Source organism: Bos indicus, chromosome 20 (assembly GCF_029378745.1).
Source record: "Bos indicus isolate NIAB-ARS_2022 breed Sahiwal x Tharparkar chromosome 20, NIAB-ARS_B.indTharparkar_mat_pri_1.0, whole genome shotgun sequence".
Taxonomy (NCBI): domain Eukaryota; kingdom Metazoa; phylum Chordata; class Mammalia; order Artiodactyla; family Bovidae; genus Bos; species Bos indicus.
The window spans coordinates 25,983,555-26,002,961 of record NC_091779.1 but is presented as its reverse complement, the minus strand read 5'-3'; the positions used below and the strand labels follow the sequence as shown (position 1 = coordinate 26,002,961).

At 42.5% G+C, this 19,407-nt stretch overlaps 1 long non-coding RNA gene across 1 annotated transcript; it reads right to left on the bottom strand.

The window, feature by feature from the left end:
- Window positions 1-503: 503 nt before the first annotated feature.
- On the bottom strand, window positions 504-19,403 carry LOC139178008 (uncharacterized). The gene is made up of 4 exons (XR_011562432.1): window positions 19,229-19,403; window positions 18,764-18,837; window positions 7,634-7,937; window positions 504-5,206 (listed from the first exon to the last, which is right to left on the bottom strand). It is a non-coding gene; the product is annotated as an uncharacterized lncRNA (long non-coding RNA).
- Between the last annotated feature and the right edge of the window lie 4 nt (window positions 19,404-19,407).

The window sequence follows — 19,407 nt, the reverse complement described above, 5'->3', positions numbered from 1 at the left end:
TGAAGAGGTTATCTGTAAGGTCCTGGACCAAATTTGTGTCAGTACATGATCCCAATGCACTATCTTTTCTCTCTGACTGTGAGCTCAATAATTCTTTTCCCATTTCACCCTTCACCCAGGAGGAAAGTGCAGTGGAAGTAGTAGAGAGAATCGGGAAATATTCTCTGTAAAAATAAGTGGCAGACATAGAAACGTTATTTTTAAGTCTGGAGCATAGACACAACATTCGCTTTTCTTATCCTTTGTGGTGTCCGATAATAAAGTTAATGTGATAATCATAAGCAGATTTTAGTAACAATGTTCACCAAATAGAAGTGATCGTTAAAGGGACTGCAGATAATTTCTGTTTTCTTCTTTAGAGTAGCTATTTGAATTGTTTTTTAAAAATGAGTGACAATTTTTAGATTAGGAAAAAATCTTTTAGGGTAAGGAAACATTCACATTGTAAAGCAATTTGAAATTCAGAAAAAAATAATTTTAAAACAATCATTTCACCAGCACCAGAAATTACTAACATTACGTTATCTTGTTTCTAAGCATACATATTTATTTTTTCCATATTTATATTTTGACATACTTCAAATCACAAAGAAATGGTATGCTGTAGGTTTTTTAATTTTTTAAATTTTTCTTTCATAGTAAAAGGATGATAGCCATCAAATTCTTTCCCTCATCCTAGAATTGGCAACAGGAAGGAAAATTACTCCCATATTCTCTCGTTAATAACCATTATACACATATACACATGCCATACTAGTCCAAGTGTCAAATAATTATTTCTTTAACTACTTCTTGAAGCAGCAGTGGGGCAGGGCAAAGAGCAAGGAGTAAACAGGGAAAGATGGGAAAGGTACTCTCACTAAAAATAATAGCAACTGTGGCCTCATTTATCATACAAAACAAATTTGTTTAGTCGCTCAGTCATGTCTGACTCATGACCCCATGGACTGCAGCGTGCTAGGCTTCCCTGTCCTTCACTGTCTCACAGAGTTTGCTCAAACTCATGTCCATTGAGTCAATGATGCCATCTAACTACCTCTGTTAGATGCCATCTAATCTCATCCTCTGTCGTCCCCTTCTCCGGCCTCTTCAATCTTTCCCAGCATGAGAGTATTTTCCAATGAGTCAGCTCTTCGCATCAGGTGGCCAAAGTATTGAAGTTTCAATTTCAGAAAATGAATGGTAATATGACAAATGTAATTCTGACCATATCAGTAATAACGTTAAAGGTAAATGGTCTGAACAGTCAAATCAAAAGTCAGAGATTGCCAAACTGATAAAAGAATAAGGTCCATCTATATGTCCTCTAAAAGAGATTCCAAGGCACAAATAAACGGAACAGAAAATTATGGGGGAAAGATACCATGCAAACAGTAACCATAAAAGAGTTGGAGGCAGCTATATTAATATCAAACAAAATGAACTTAAAGATGAGTGCAATTCCATCAGTCAGTTCAGTTCAGTTCAGTCACTCAGTCGTGGCCGACTCTTTGCAACCCCATGAATCGCAGCACACCAGGCCTCCCTGTCCATCACCAACTCCCAGAATTCACCCAGACTCACGTTCATCGAGTCAGTGATGCCATCCAGCCATCTCATCCTCTGTCGTCCCCTTCTCCTCCTGCCCCCAATCCCTCCCAGCATCAGAGTCTTTTCCAATGAGTCAACTCTTCGCATGAGGTGGCCAAAGTACTGGAGTTTCAGCTTTAGCATCAGTCCTTCCAAAGAAATCCCAGGGCTGATCTCCTTTAGAATGGACTGGTTGGATCTCCTTGCAGTCCAAGGGACTCTCAAGAGTCTTCTCCAACACCACAGTTCAAAAGCATCAATTCTTCGGCGCTCAGCTTTCTTTAAAGTCCAACTCTCACATCCATACATGACCACAGGAAAAACCATAGCCTTGACTAGACGAACCTTTGTTGGCAAAGTAATGTCTCTGCTTATGAATGTGCTATCTAGGTTGGTCATAACTTTCCTTCCAAGGAGTAAGTGTCTTTTAATTTCATGGCTGCAGTCACCATCTGCAGTGATTTTGGAGCCCAGAAAAATAAAGTCTGACACTGTTTCCACTGTTTCCCCATCTATTTCCCATGAAGTGATGGGACCGGATGCCATGATCTTTGTTTTCTGAATGTTGAGCTTTAAGCCAACTTTTTCACTCTCCACTTTCACTTTCATCAAGAGGCTTTTCAATCCCATACTACTCAGCAATAAACAGGAATGAAATTGGGTCATTTGCAGAGATGTGGATGGACCTAGAGTGTCATACAGAATGAAGTAAGTCAGAAAGAGGAGATATCATATATTAACACATATATGTGAAATGTAGAAAAACAGTATAGATGATTTCATTTGCAACACAGAGATAGTGACACAGACATAGAGATCAAACAAATGGATACCGAGGGGGAGAAGTGGGGGTTGAATTGGGAGATTGGGGTTGAAATATATATACTAGTAATAATCTGTATAAAATATATAGCTAATGAGAACCTATTGCATAGCACAGGAAACTCTACTGAATGCTCTGTGATTACCTAAATGGGAAGGAAATCCAAAAAGAGGAGATATATGTATACATATAGCTGATTCATTTTACTGTACAGTGGAAACTAACATAACATTGTAAAGCAACTATATTCCAATAAAAATTAATTTTTAAAAAATGAGTGTAATTCCAGACTTGAGAATTCTTGTGAAGGAAACCTGGAATTCCTCTAACTATATAGAAATCCTAGACTTATACTTGTGGAGAAGGAAATGGCAACCCACTCCAGTGTTCTTGCCTGGAGAATCCCAGGGACAGCGGAGCCAGGTGGGCTGCCATCTATGGGGTCGCACAGAGTCGGACACGACTGAAGCAACTTAGCAGACTAATACTTGAGTTGACTTTGATGTCTTGTAGGTTTTCAAGGATTCATAGGTGCCTGAAATTAAATTTCTGCGTGGAGTAGAGCCAAATCAAGGAGTTATCTCACTCTGAGACTTGACTCTTAAATCAGGGTGTAGCATCCCTGACTTGCACAGAGTTTAGTTACAATGGTTCAGTTCCTCCCCAATTTCAGGAATAACAAGGCAAGCACCATTGTCCGTAGATACCCAGGCTGCCAGCCCCTTCACAGATGAATGCTCTTTGGCCATGTGCCAGAGTTCTAGTTAGTATTTGACTGGCAAGTACTAGCTTAATCCAGTACTTGCATTAATTCAATAAAAGCAGCATTGAAACATCCACAGGTTTGGTCTTTAGCTGCCATTTCACTCAGTTATCTTTTGTTGTTGTTGTTTTTATAGTATCTTTCAACCAGCCATGTGGGGCATGAATTCATTTAGAAACCCCAATCCTGAATGGCATTCCAAAGGCAACAGTGGAAATGCCCAAGCCTGGAAAATAAAGAACAGCAGCCAGAATTGGCCATCAGACTGTGATTAGTGGGGCTGGAAGTAGGCCACGCCGAGGACTCTAAGCACCCCCTTAATGAAATGTCCAGGGCTCTTTCGTTTTATGTGCTGAGTCTCTCTTTTTTTTTTATTTTCTTCCTTTCTTAACAGTCAGACTTTTCTATTCTATTAGCACCCAAGTGCCATCTGTTATTCCTTTTCACACACTTTTCAAAGCTTTCTCTCACTCCTGCCCATTCTGCATACCTCACCATTATAATGTGGATAATTCTTCAGAGATTCCAATTAGTGTGTTGTTGGACAGCTCAAGAATACAGCCTCTTTGTTACTGAGAGGCATCTGCATTCTCTTCCTCTAGTTCTTGCTCCTGGCATGTCCTGCTGCTGGATCCTCAATACAAAGACCTGTGCTATCTTTACTTCTGAAATGAGGCTGAGCATCCCTTCCTCTCATGTCTATATTACTCTCGGTTACTCTCGAGCTACAACTCCTTAAAAAAGAGCATATCAAAACAAAACAAAACACTTTCTCCTTTAACCCACCAACAGAAGCCACTTATCTGTAATCCAAGTCGTACTCCTTTCAGACGCTGGGTCAATGCTTTATCTAGTTCCTCCACCAAGGTAACCTCATTTACAAAACTCCTCAATCCTAAGTGCAAGTTGACTCCCGCTGGTCCTCCAGCCTGAGCAGACAACATCCGAAGGAGTGGCCTTGGTTGCACAAGGGCATCCTCCTCCACAAGTGGACTGTGGGGGAAGGGCAGGGTGTATTGAACTTCTGTTTTACCCTCTCTCTGCTTTCTGTTGGTCAGAGAAGTTGGCCACAACAAACTTGTGTTGAACTGAATATGACAGAACCTATTTAACATGAAGAGAGAGGACCTTTCCTCACTACACAGAATTCAGAAATTGGCTGACAGCAAAAATGAGAATAAAAATCAGAGACGTTGATTGAATTGCATTTGATGACATTATTAGGGATGGGACCATCAATTGATGGAAATAATAGAGGAAGAAGGACTGCTCAGACATCCCAGGAGCTACCTAGCTCTCCAATAAGGCATTTGCTTTATGTTTAAGTATCATTTCCACAGACTATAAAAGGGAACATCATTCTCTTTAATCAATTTCTAGTCAAGACAGCCATGTGGGCTTAGCTTGACCATACCTTTCAAAGATGTGATTAAATATGAATAATTAGTCTCTCTTCTTTCCTTTCCTAGACATCATGGCATTAATATTGGCATTTAGTTTCCTTAAATTGCATTCTAAAGTCCACACCCGCCACAGCTCCCTCTCCAGATATCAGTTCTGGAGCCTAGAATTTACAAGCCCCGCCCCCATCTCCTTTTCTATACACATATTTTCTTTTTAACTTGGATTTTTAACAAGTTTAAAGTCATGATTATTTTCTTAGTGTTTTTTTTTTTTTCATGTTTTCTGGCTTATTAAAGTGAATGAAGTCGCTCAGTCGTATCTGACTCTTTGTGACCCCATAGACTGTAGCCTACCAGGCTCCTCTGTCCATGGGATTTTCCAGGCAATAGTACTGGAGTGGATTGCCATTTCCTTCTCCAAGGGATCTTCCCAACCCAGGGCTCGAACCCGGGTCTCTTGCACTGTAGACAGACGCTTTACCGTCTGAACCACCAGGGAAGTCAGGGTATGTTAAAGGATACAGATGAACAACCAGATGAAGAGATGCACAGGCTGAGGTCTGAGAGGGTCCTGACACAGGAGGCTTGTCCCTGTGGAGTTGGGAGGCATCACTTTTCCGCCGAAGATGTGTGGGAAGCTCCTCAACCCTGTGTAAAGTGAAGATTATTAAGGCATAACTTCTGTTTTTCAAATAAAACTCCTTTGAGTTTTGAAAAATGTATGTAATCATGTAACCACCACCACAATCAAGATACAAAATATTTCTATCAAGTAGAAGTTTCCTCGTGACCCTTTTAGTCCGTTTCCTCCCCCACCCCCATCCTCTACAATTAATCTGGTTTCTGTCCCTTTAGTTTTGCTTTCTCCAGAATGTCGTATCAGTAGACTCATGAAGTATGCAGCCTTTTGTATCTGTCTTTTCCCATTCAGAACAATGTGTTTGCTATTTATCCATGTTGTTGCGTGTGTTGATTGTCCATTGCTTTTTAATGCTGAGCAGACTTACATTGTATGATTACATCTGTTAGTCTGCTTATCTTCAAAACTTGTGTGTGTGACAGTCAGGAGGCACAGTGTTTACATCCTAGTTAGATTTTTTTGTTTTGTATTTCCTATCAGACATGATGGGAGAGAATCACCTCGGGATGCAATTTTAGGAAGTAAAACGCCAATATTAATGCCACAGTGTGTAGGAAAGGAAAGAAAAGAAACTGTTCATATTTATTCATATCTTTAAAAGGAATTTTCAATCTAAGCCCATGTGGCTGCCTTGAATAGAAACTGAGAGAATGGGTATTTCTTAAACTGGCCAGGCTGAAATGCTTAGATCCTAAATGCTGCATAAATGACATTATATTTATATTTATATATATAATTATTTTCCCTATTAAGCAGTTTGGCAGAATGTAAGCCAGGATTTTGTATGCATCTCAAACCACAACATAATTTGGCCCCATAATATAGTACACAGAGAATGAATTTTAGAGTCCGGGCAGGACTTGGGTCCATATCCCCACTCCTGCTGTTTACCAGCTGTGCATTCTTGGGCCATTTCTTGACCTTGGCCCTCTAAGAATAAGTTTGCTAATATCTTATTGCTAATAACAATAAGCTTCTGGACAACATAACAATAGCTCATAAAGTTGTTATGAGAAACCAAAAGAAAATAAACTTAAAATAATAACACATGCGGCATGCCATACATTCTTAGCACATGGTAGGCAGTCAAATAGTTATCTCACTACCCTCTTTCAGTGGTATATATAGATTTTAAATTTCTATAATACCTTAGGGCAACAAAAAGATTGTTTTTCCTTTAGATTCCAAGTGACTTATTTAAACTATTTTAAATGTAACTCCCACTGTAGTTGGCATTAACAAATGTGGTATTTTTAGTTAAAAATAAGCACATTTTCTTTTTGCCAGTTTATAGAACATATATCTATTGTTTTAAGTATGTAGAAATATAAACAGTTGTGGTTTTGCTTCAAATTAAACTGTATGTCAGTCGATACAAAGTGATTTAGCAACCGTTTGATCTAGTCTTTTCTAATCAGCATTAATGCTTATCGCCTATCTTCTCCATCCACATGTTCATCTCTGTAGCCTACAGCCCAAAGATGATAAATACAGAAAGTTCTGTTGCTTTGCTGCAATTACTGAGAGACAATAAGAGGAGCATATAAGGAAACCATACCTTGGGGGCTGGGGTGGAAATAGACCAAAAATGAAAGGCACCTTACATGCAATAGTACATACATTGGGGGTATTGCAGGCTCAGTTACAGACGACCACAATAAAGCAATATTGCAACAAAGCAATTTACATAAACCTTTTGGTTTCCCAGTGCACATACAAGGTATATTTAGACTGCACTATAGTTTATCAAGTATACAATGCAATTATGTCTTAAAAACCTCCATGTAAAAAGAAAAAAATAAAACACCTCCATGTACATACCTTAAGTAAAAACTATTTTATTGCTAAATACTGCTGCCCATCATCTGAGCCTTCAGCAAAAGACAGTAGTAACATCAAAATGACTGGTCACAGATCACAACAAACATAATGATAATGAAAAGTTTGAAATGTGGGAATTACCATGACATGGAGGCATGAAGTGGCCAAATGCTGTTAGAAATATAGCACTGATAGACTCACTTGGCACAGGGTTGCCACAAACCCTCAATTTGTAAAAAAGCAGCACCTGTGAAGCACACTAAAGAGAAACACAATGAAATGAGATCTGCTTGTAATATACCGAGTAGATGTGTGTAACCCTTGGGTTCTCAGGCATGAGAGCAATTACAGAGGCATATAGTAAATGGATTGGAGTTTTATAATACGATGTCTCTGACTCAAGTCATGTTTAGAGACGTGTAAATTTCCAGGCCTAAATCTTTCCTCTAATCTTCTGTGGGTCACTAGAATGTAGATCTCAGATATCAATTAGCAGCAAGACTGTCTTCCTGTCCTCCTTTTCCTCTCCTCCTCTTACTACCACGATGGTCCAGACTGCATAGTATGGTGCACAGGTCATAGTTGGCTTCTGCTCTTGGTTCAGTTGGACTTACTGGTGCTAGGGGGCTTTCACTTCATGCCTCCAGTGGTAAAGAATCCACTTGCCAATTCAGGAGCCACAGGAGATGCAGGTTTGAGCTCTAGTTCGGGAAGATTCCCTGGAGGAGGAAATGGCAACCCATTCCAATATTCTTGCCAGGATAATCCATGGACAGAGAAGCCTGTTGGGCTACAGTCTGTGGAGTCGCAAAGAGTCAGACATGACTGAGCATGCAGGATCAAGTGGTGCTAGGATGGAGGAGGTTACTTCCCCCTGTACCCTCTTAGGGTTCACAGTCTGGGGCCCTGTGAATTCAACTGACAAAACAGAAGACAACAAGAAAAAAAAAAAAAAAAAAAAACAAGCAGAAGTTATAAATGTGTGCATGGAGCATATATATGCGAAACTGAGTGATGAGTAACTCAAAGATATTGGTTCACAAACTGGTACCCATTTAGGAGGGCAAGAAAAGACCAAAGAAAGAAGCAGGTCACTTCAGATTAGCATGTGGCAGATTTAAAAAGCATGGGAACTTCCATTCAAGGCTTGTCTCCAGCCTCTACAAGATGAGTGGGTATCCACACTCACCTGCCAGAATTGTGAAAGTTTATACAGAGGCCTTAACAAGGTGCAGTCACACACGCAGTCCAGTTGGTCTTAATGCGGGCTTACTCTCTCAAGGTTTGTCCCCAGAGTGGCTCCTAGCGTATAAACAGTGGGTGGAAGACGCATTCCAAGTGGATGGGGTGAGGACCCTCCAGTTGCCTGGGTCCAGCTCAGGGACTAACCTGCTGGACCTGCTGTCTACATCTGCTGGATGACCTTCTTCAGCAGGCAGGGTGGTTAGAACATATACAGCATCTTAACAAAGCACGATAATTTGTAGAGAGACAACAAGACAAAGGAAAAGTAGTTTAGGTGGTCATGGGCTGTAAACTGTGGAAAGGTAAATACACAGGGAAGCGAATGACAGAGAAGGGCTAGTTAGTAAGGCTTGTTATTAGATTTCTCTGGTGCCCTCTTTGAGTTGGTAAGTCTAGAGTTGTCTCTGGCGATTAAGAATTGTCCTTCACTTCCTGTGAAAGAGCGAGGAAGGCAGCGTCTTTCTTGAGTCTGTTTATTCTCAGTTACTTTGGGCTCAGAATAACGTTTATGTCCAAGTGGCATATTCTGTGTGGCCCAATCTGAACCCCTTCTGTGGCTTCCAACTTGTAGTCAGTCCCTCTTTTTGGTTCCTAATCTGGTCATGTATCTGCTGAAATGAAGAAACAATCCACCACACCACTGTGGAATAACATAGTCAAAATATATCAATGACACTATCTTTTACTCTGTCCCTAGGGTGATACTCCGGAGAAGGCAATGGCACCCCACTCCAGTACTCTTGCCTGGAAAATCCCATGGAAGGAGGAGCCTGGTGGGCTGCAGTCCATGGGGTCTAGAGGAGTCGGACACAACTGAGTGACTTCACTTTCACTTTACACTTTCATGCATTGGAGAAGGAAATGGCAACCCACTCCAGTGTTTTTGCCTGGAGAATCCCAGGGACAGGGGAGCTTGGTGGGCTGCCATCTATGGGGTCGCACAGAGTCAGACACGACTGAAGCGACTCAGCAGCAGCAGCAGCAGCAGCAGCAGCAGGGTGATCCTCCCAATTACCTTTCTGCTCTGTAATCCTTTTACCATGTCTCCCCTTCTCCTGCTCAGAGATTTAGAGCTGACACCTTGCTTTACTCAAATGAACACTTCCCCTTGAAAAACCTCTTGTTCTTTGGATTAATATTGCACACCTGACACCTCCTGGGGATAGTTCCTCCCTGGGATGTTTCACAGCTCAAACAGATGTGTGGGTCTGTAAGACTAGCCCTTCAGACTCTGCGTCCTCAAGTTAGCTTGCCTCCTACGAATGTCTCCTCCTTGCCCTCCACCTCCACACACAAATACACACACCCCTACATAACTGTGGGAGTACTTTTTAAAATATTTTTATATTATTTAAAAATTTATTCAACATATAAATATGTGAAAGAAAAGAAAGAAAGAAAGTGAAGTCACTCAGTCATGTCCAACTCTTTGGGACTCCATGGACTGTAGCCTGCCAGAGTCTTCCATCCATGGGATTTTCCAGGCAAGAGTACTGGAGTGGGTTGCCATTTCCTTCTCCAGGGGATCTTCCTGACCCAGAGATCGAACCCAGGTTTCCTGCATTGCAGGCAGACACTTTACAGTCTGAACCACCAATCATAGAAGTTAAATATATACAGTTCATGTATGTCAATTTGACCTCATGCAATTATCAAAGAAAAAACAAATATAATCACTATTATAATTTTCTACTTAAAAATTACATATATAAATATACGGCAGGGGTTTGTGCTAGAGTTGAACACGAGAGTTAGTCATATGTGTCATGTGGAATTAGGTAGTTGGGGAAGGAGAAGGCGGAGAATGGAAAAGAACAGAAGCCAAAATTCAAGGAAGTACAGTGGAAAAAACGCTGAGTCAGACTCAGAAGCAAAGCCAAGAGTCAGGAGGAAACAGTGTTTCTGGATATAATGTGGTAGTTTGTTTGAATGCCTTGAAACTCAGCTGCCCGGGATGCAAGTATGCACCCTGGGGAGGGGGATGGAAGTATGGCCACAGGTCAACCTCCCTGGCTCCAGGTAACACTTTCGAGTAAAAGCCAGCCTTTCAGGGAGGGAGTCCATCTAAATAATGTCAGATTGAGAGGAGGCTGCAGCCTCCTCATTTTAAAGCAGGTTCATAAGCCAATGTGTCAGCATGAAGTCTGAAGTTATCACAAGAGCAGAAAGAGAAAGGAATCTATCTACACCCACTTGGTGGTTGAGGAGGGAGGGCACCACATTAAGCTGTGGGGGCCAGCAGCAGTCATGACTGATCTTGGAGCACAGGTGTGTAAGTCTCAGCCCAGGGACTCAAGAAGTGCCCTACATGTACAAGAGAGAATGGTGAGAGGAGAACATCTGGGCATTTGCATGAGTAGGATCTCATTGGTACTCAGAGACTGGCAAGCTAAGTTTCAGTTTACAACCTCTGTGTACATGTTCTGGGCTGCAACGTTAAGAAGAAAAGGAATGGCCTTACCCTAGCATATCCTGTGAAAGTATGTAGTTCAAAGGGCTTGAAAAATGTTCAGTTCAGTTCAGTCACTCAGTCATGTCCGACTCCTTGCAACCCCACAGAATGCAGCATGCACTGGCACCCCACTCCAGTACTCTTGCCTGGAGAATCCCATGGATGGAGGAGCCTGGTGGGCTGTAGTCCACGGGGTCGCAAAGAGTCAGACACAACTGAGCGACTTCACTTTCACTTTTCACTTTCCTGCATTGGAGAAGGAAATGGCAACCCACTCCAGTGTTCTTGCCTGGAGAATCCCAGGGACGGGGGAGCCTGGTGGGCTGCCGTCTATGGGGTCACACAGAGTCGGACACGACTGAAGTGACTTAGTAGCAGCAAGCAGCAGCAGGCCCCTCAACTTTAAACCTGGAAACATCTGAATTGACCTTAAGATTCAGAGGTTTCTGATGGTGTAAGCCACCTCCCATACCTTTATAAAGGGCTCTTCTGGTGGCTCAGTGGTAAAGAATCCATCAGCCAATGCAGGAAATGCGTTTTCAATCCCTAGGTTGGGTAGATCCCTTGGTGAAGGAAATGGTAACCCACTCCAGTATTCTTGCTAAGAAATCCCATCAACAGAGGAGCCTCGTGGGCTACACAGTCCATGAGGTTGCAAAGAGTCACAACTTAGTGACTAAACAAAACAAACAAAAAAAGGTTCATATTGAATCTAAAGAAAATGTACCCAAATGTTCTTTCATTCTGCTGAATGGCATCAACCAGAGTGCACTTCCATATCCTCCCATATGCTTCATACAATTTCTGCTAGAGCAAGATTTTAAGGACAATATTTGAGAAGAGATCTCAAGCTCACTGAGGACAAGTAGTCAACATATTGGCTCTCACCAAGTACTGAGCCCATTAACTTGCACATGCTGCTGGTAAGTCACTTCAGTCGTGTCTGACTCTGTGCGACCCCATAGACGGCAGCCCACCAGGCTCCCCCATCCCTGGGATTCTCCAGGCAAGAACACTGGAGTGGGTTGCCATTTCCTTCTCCAGTGCATGAAAGTGAAAAGTGAAAGTGAAGTCGCTCAGTCATGTCTGACTCTTTGCGACCCCATGGACTGCAGCCCACCAGGCTCCTCCGTCCATGGGATTCTCCAGGCAAGAGTACTGGAGTGGGTTGCCATTGCCTTCTCTTGCAAATGGTAGGTGCTAAATAAGTGAATGCATAAAAGTGAACTTACTGCAAGATTCTCCACTTAATTCTGGTGAAGGATAATGTTAGAAACTGTAGGAATGTGTAAGAGAGACAAATTCTGGGAGAAAATTAGACAGGGCCTTAGAGGCAAATAGTCACTTCCTTGATAGCTCAGTTGGTAAAGAATCCACCTGCAATGCAGGAGACCCTGGTTCAATTTTTGGGTTGGGAAGATCTGCTGGAGAAGGGATAGGTTACCCACTCCAGTATTCTTGGGTTTCCCTGGTGGCTTAGCTGGTAAAGAATCCACTTGTGGGAGACCTGGGTTCAATCCCTGGGTTGGGAAGATCCCCTGGAGAAGGGAAAGGCTACCCAGTCCAGTATTCTGGCCTGGAGAATTCCATGGACTGCATACTCCATGGGCTCGCAGAGTCAGACGTGACTGAGTGACTTTCACTTCAGTCTTGTAAGGAAGGAATATAGCTGGTGCTTTCTCATATAGCATTGTAGAGGATGTAGAGGCCGAAAAGATTTAGATTAAGTGATTAAGACTGAGATTCCTGGCAAAACTTAAGTTCAAAATCTTTTAGAGGCTCTCTCATCTTCACGGATTTCATTCTTTTGATGTGTAGACAAAGTTCACTGGGCTGCCAGTCAGAGAAATCCTAATGGCAAAATTGGCTCTGTTTGACTTTTTGATGTTAAAACATTTGAAATTTGTTTCCATCTAAAAGGACTGACTCCAATCCAAATGGTACAAACAAAATTACTTCAAATAAAGCAGGCGTTAGTGTCACTCATAGGATGCACTAAAAGTTAAATTGCCTAATGATTGAGAAAGCAGAGGTCTTGGCTTCAGAAAGAAATAACAACTACCTAAAGAATCAAAGATTGGCAGAGGACGTTAAGAAAAAAAGAATATCATGAATGGTCTTATGAGAGTGTCAAGCTAAAGAAGACTGTATTGAGTAAAACTTAGGTCTAATAGAATGAAGACTAGAGATGGGCCATGGAAAGCTAATGATACCTGCTGGTCTAAGTTATTGTTGCTGTTGTTTAGTTGCTTAGTCTTATCAGACTCTTTTGTGACCCCCATGGACTGTGTAGTCCAAGGGCTTCTCTGTCCATGGGCTTTCCCAGGCAAGAATACTGGAGTGGGTTGCCATTTCCTTTTCCAGGGGATCTTCTCAACCCAGGGATCAAACCTGCATTGATAGGTGGATTCTTTACTACTGAGCCACCAGGGAAGTCCCAGGTTAAGTTACAGGGCACTGGAAATGATGAATAATCAAAGAGGAAGTCAGTCTACAGAGAGAAGCATGCAGGTACACACAGGAAGACAAAGCCAGAAACTCATATAATTCCCAAAAAGCTGTTAAGTGAAGTGTGTTCTTATCTTCCCAGTCACCACTTCTAAAACCAGGCTGTACTTCTTGTCTTTGTGTTCTCTGAAATTTCCTCATATTAGTTCAATTAATTATTCTTTGACTTAGACTAAGTAAGATTGATGTTTTTCCCCTCTGAGAGAAAGGCTGATTTCTAATTTAAAGATCCAAGTCTTTCAGAGAGATCAGAACAGTTAAGAGAACCATGCAGCTGGCTGGATCCATCACATGATACATTTCCTTAAAAGAACCTAAAGTATATATGAATAATATTTCCCCTTCATTGAGCTTTTCCACGTTCTAAGAGATAAACTTAACTTCTTCTTTCCTCTGGTTTACCTTAATGAAGATGTTAGTCATTAGTTGAGCAAATGTACAAGCCTTTATTGTGTATCAGCTCTATGATGGGCCCTGTTTTAAGGACTGTGAGTAAAAGAAGTTAATGAGACAAGTCCTCAAGGACTTGAGAAATGTGTACACCTTAACGGTAAGCTAGTGCTATGCATAGAAACCTCCTCAAACTATATAAAAAGAAAAAGAGAAAATATTAGGAGAGCTGGACACTGGCAATTTCACAGGATGTACATTCTATCCACTGTTCCCTCAAGAGGAGCCACTCCAAGCCTTGAGAAAGTAATGTGTTACTGAGACCATGTGAACTGTACATGTGACTGAATGCTACTAAAGAAGGCCTCTGTATAAACTCTTCACCTTGCAGGAGGTCACAGGGACCCACTTATCTTGCCCAAGAAAAGCTTCATGAGCAAGTTCTCTTGTTTATTAAAACTGTCACCTACCAATCTCTGTGGGCCTCCCAGTGGTGCAGTGGTAAAGAACCTGCCTGCCAATGCAGGAGAAGCAAGAGATGTGGGTTCGATCCCTGATTGGGAAGATCTCCCGGAGGAGGAAATGGCAACCCATTCCAGTATTCTTGCCTGGGAAATTCCATGGACAAACAAGCCTGGTGGGTTACATAGTCCATGGGATCACAAAAGAGCTGGACTCAACTGAGCACGCAGGCACATACCAATCTGCAGTGTTTGCATCTGCCATCTCTCTTTCCATCTTATCTTTTCTTCCATCTTTCTTTGCTCTTTGAGTACGGACTATCGTGCATGCTCAGTTGAACGGTCAGTGGTCCTATTTAGTCAACCAGCTCAGCCCAAACTAGAGGCAGTTGACTCCGAGTGAAGTTCTTCTAAATATAGTGTAAAGTATTCCTTAGAAAATCTTCCAGGACCCTCCAGCTATCATTCAGATGAGCCCCTCTGTGACCCTAAGCTACTCTCTGCCTGTACCTATTGGATGTTAGAGATTTTCCTGGTGGCTCAGACAGTAAAGAATATGCCTGCAGTGTGGGAGACCCAGGTGGGATCCCTGGGTCAGGAAGATCCTCTGGAGAAGGAAATGGCAACCCACTCCAGTATTCTTGCCTGGAAAATCCCATGGACGGAGGAGCCTAGCAAGTTACAGTCCATGGGTTCGCAAAGAGTCGGACACGACTGAGCGACTTCACTTCATTGGATGTTATCCTCTAGCTGGTGTTCACTTGCCTGTCTCCCCCACCACATTATACTCTGTGAAGGACCAATTTCATCTATGTTACAAACCAGCACTAGGGTAGGAAAGTTCACTGATAATGGTTTCAGGTTTCACATTGTGACTGTTATCAAAGCAGGTTCACCTTTCCCAACCCCTGGCAAGTCCAAAGATAGATGCCAAGGTTTGCATCACAGCAAGGGTTTATTTGCAAGGGAGCCAAGCAAGGAGATGAGAGAACAAATCTCAAGTCCATCTCCCTGAGGGCAAAAGGCTGGTGGTATTTACCGGATACGAATGAAGAAGCAGGGCGGTCTGAGGTGTGGGGAGCACACCTCAGGGAAAGGTGATTGGAAAAAGGTGCGGTAATCACGGTTCTGTGCAGGTGTAACAAAGCCACAGACCTCTGCAGCTCGAAGGTCACCCAGGACACTTGATTCAAGAATTGGTGGTCCTATCCAGTCTCAGCCGACTCGGCTCAAACTAGACACAGCTGACCCAACGTTTCTAGAAAACTACTCAGGCAAACATGATTTAGGCTACATGCAAGTTTTAAAATGACTTTGATGAAGGAAGGCAGGTGAAATGGGATTTAACCCATGTTTTCATATTTAGTCTTTTCAAAACACCACTTGTTGAATTTTGGTGTAGTATCAGAAGAATATCCACAATTATGTTTCATTTTTCCATCCATGTATTTGTGTGATGATGGGTTAATTCATATAACTTCACAAAAACTACCTATCTACAATAGACTGAATGCAGAAGCAGATAAGAGAATTCAAGTGTTTATTTTTAAGTCAGATATGAAAAAGACTGGCATAAATGTAAAATAGTATCATTCATCTCATTCATTCTTTTATTTTGGGAAAGTTATTTTTCATAAAATGTATTATTTATGTTAACATGTAAAATTTTACTGTTATTTTGAGATTAACACATTAATATTGAAAATATATCTGCCTCAATATTTTCCATGGTAAACACTGATAGAAGCAATTCACATAAACAGAAGTTCTTTGGGATCCTCAATATTTTTTTCTAGCTCTATTGAGGAGTAATTAATTAAAACATTTATATATTTAAAATAGACAAATTAAATTTTGATATGCATATACATTGTGAGATAACTGCAACCAAGTTGATTAACATATTCATCATCTTATATATCGGAGAAGGCAATGGCACCCCACTCCAGTACTCTTGCCTGGAAAATCCCATGGATGGAAGAGCCTGGTAGGCTGCAGTCCATGGGGTCACTAAGAGTTGGACACGACTGAGCGACTTCCCTTTCACTTTTCACTTTCATGCATTGGAGAAGGAAATGGCAACCCACTCCAGTGTTCTTGCCTGGAGAATCCCAGGGACGGGGGAGCCTGGTGGGCTGCCGTCTATGGGGTCGCACAGAGTCAGACATGACTGAAGCGACTTAGCAGCATCTTATATATTTGTTTTTTCTGTGTGTGTGGTAAGAACACTTAAGATCTATTCTCTTAGCAAATTTCAAGTATACGAGACAGTATTATTAGCTATAGGCACCATGATGTACATTAGGTCTCCAGAACTTAATCATGTTATAATTGAAAGTTTGTACCATTTGATCAGCATCGCCCCCTATTCCCCACACCCTAGCTCCTGATAACCACCATTCTACTCTCTGTACAGTAAGTTAACATTTTTAGGTTTCACGTGAGATCATACAGTATTTGCCTTTATCTGGCTTATTTCACTTAGCATAAAGTCTTCTAGGTTCATCATCCATGTCACTGCAAATGGCAGAATTTCCTGCTTTTTATGGCTGAATAACGTTTCACAGTGTACCTAATCACATTTTTGTATTTATTTATCCAAGGCATCCTGAGATCAAAGAGTTTCAGAAAACCTCCCTTAGTCTTATTTCCTACTCAGAATGTGGTAACCAGCAAAATTACCCCTAGACAGGATAGTTCCTAGGATGATTAAGGTGGGAGTTCTCAAACTGTTTAGTGTCAGGAAACCTTTACACTCTTAAAAAACTTAATGTGGGGCAGAAGTTGGTTCTTTGTTTCTTGAAATGTGAAATTGTTGCCTGCTCTGGAAGAATATAGCTCCTGATTTATCCTGTACCTCATGCCAGCATGTTAATTTGTCTAGTTCTGAGCACAAAAGCAAAGAAAGGTACATTTTTCTCTCCAGCCACTCTTAGACAAAGCACAGACTCCTGTCTCACACGAAGAGAACTCACTCCCTCCCAAACAAGGGTCTGTTCCAAACACTTACTCACATTTCAGTGAGTCAGAAGGAAACAGACAGATATTCATCTCCCTGAAACCTGGCTGACTTCCTGCAATAAGTCTGTGAGGAGCATCATGATTGGGTGTCAGGGTTAGTGAGCGGCCCCCTACGTATTCTCAGGTGCCACTGCAGTCTTAGTAAGCAGGTGAGTAGCATCCACAGGGTAGGAAAAAAATGCCTTCAAGTGTTTGTAAGGATTAGTAAGTCGAGTTAGTGACAGATAAGAAAACAGGAAAGAACTAGGGGCTATATATTTTTGATTCAATTTATAGTCATGATTATAAGCAGTAGCACCTGATAAACACCAATTTAATACAGTCAAGACTCCAGCCCTAGCTATGGTAAAGGGAAGCATTTGATTTTTACCAATTAAGTCCTTCCCATCTTGAACCACTTTGCTTCCTAGTGGCAGTGTCCCAAGCACACCAACCTTTTCATAGCTGTTCAGTTGAATCTTTGTGCCCCCATGTACTGCTACACACCAGGCTTCCCCATCTTTCATTTTCTCGTAGTGTTTGCTCAAACTCATGCCCATTGAGTCAGTGATGTTATCCAACCATTTCATCCTCTGCCACCCTCTTCTCCTGCCCTCAGTCTTTCCCAGCATCAGGGTCTTTTCTAATAAGTCGGCTCTTTCCATCAAGTGGCCAAAGTACTGGAGTTTCACCTTCAGCATCAGTCCTTCCAATGAATATACAGGGTTGATTCTTTTTTAGGATTGACTTATTTGATCTCCCTGGGACTCTCAAGAGTCTTCTCTAGCACCACAGTTTCAAAGCATCAACTCTTTGGTGCTCAGCCTTTCTTATGGTCCAGTGAGCATCCCTACATGACTACCAGAAAAACCATAGCTTTGACCAAGACAGACCTTTGTCGGCAAAGTAATGTCTCTGCTTTTTAATACGCTGTCTCAGTTTGTCATAGCTTTCCTTCCAAGGGGCAAATGTCTTTTTGTGCGACCTCATGGACTATAGCCATGAGTACTGGAGTGGGTAGCCATTCCCTTCTCCAGGGGATCTTTCCCACCCAGAGATCGAACCTGGGTCTCCTGCATTGCAGGCAGATTCTTCACTGTCTGAGCCACCAAGGAAGTTACCTGCTTCATAAAGGTTTAGAATGGTGCTAATAATAATGATTGAAGGCAATGGCACCCCACTCCAGTACTCTTGCCTGGAAAATCCCATGGACGGAGGAGCCTGGTAGGCTGCAGTCCATGGGGTCACTAAGAGTGGACACGACTGAGCGACTTCACTGTCAATTTTCACTTTCATGCATTGGAGAAGGAAATGGCAATCCACTCCAGTGTTCTTGCCTGGAGAATCCCAGGGACGGGGGAGCCTGGTGGGCTGCCGTCTATGGGGTCGCACAGAGTCGGACACGACTGAAGCGACTTAGCAGCAGCAGCAGCAATAATAATGATTAGACTAGTAACTCCTTACATTTAGTTTATTAAAACATTTGATTACACTATAAAAGTAGTCACTGGAAGGATCCTGGCTTCAGCAACGTGCTGGGAATTTGTGGGCAAACTTTCAGAGGAAAACCCAGGTTTAAAGAAAAGTGATTATCCTGTTTCTTAGGTTGGGAAGTAAAAAGCTCAGAAGTAGTTATGGAATGTTCTCTTTCCAGACCTGGGCCTGAAATAATGGAAGAAAATACTCACAATGTAATGCAAACAGGAAGCATCACGAGTTCATACCGGGGCTCTCACTGGTCTTTGTGTCTTTAAGTAAATCCCTTCAAGTTAACAATGAAATCAGCTGCTTATTATCTTGGAGAGGAAGGAATGAGAATTTTAACACACACAACACCCCCCACCCCAACGCAACCCCACCCCCCCACCCCCAGCTCTTGCAGCAGCTCTTGCTTAAATATCACTTCGGGATAATCATAACTGTGGGCAGATCTTGTTTCCTGTCGGGTTAGTTTCTAACCTGGTCATTCTGCGCTTATTTTTGTCCCTTCCTCCACCCACTTGGGAAAGGCAGAGAAGGCAGGCACCGCGCAGCCCCTGAGAACGGTGACTGAGGCTCATGGCTCCCCCCAGCCCTCCCACCCCTGCCAGGAGCCGGAAGGCCTGCACGAGGGCCAGGGTCTTTCGGGGACCCGGGGTCTGCCCCGGGCTTACGTCAGACTGTCGGGGGGCGGGGTAGTGACTGCCCGACTTTCGCCGTCTGCTGTGCAGGCAGGAAAGGCCCCCAGGCACGCGGTCCCCATCCCCGCAGCTTCCTGGATCCCGGGGCTGGGATGGCGTGTGGGGGTGGAGGTGAGGCTTCCGGGGGTGTGGAGGAGCCAGGTGCGGCTCGC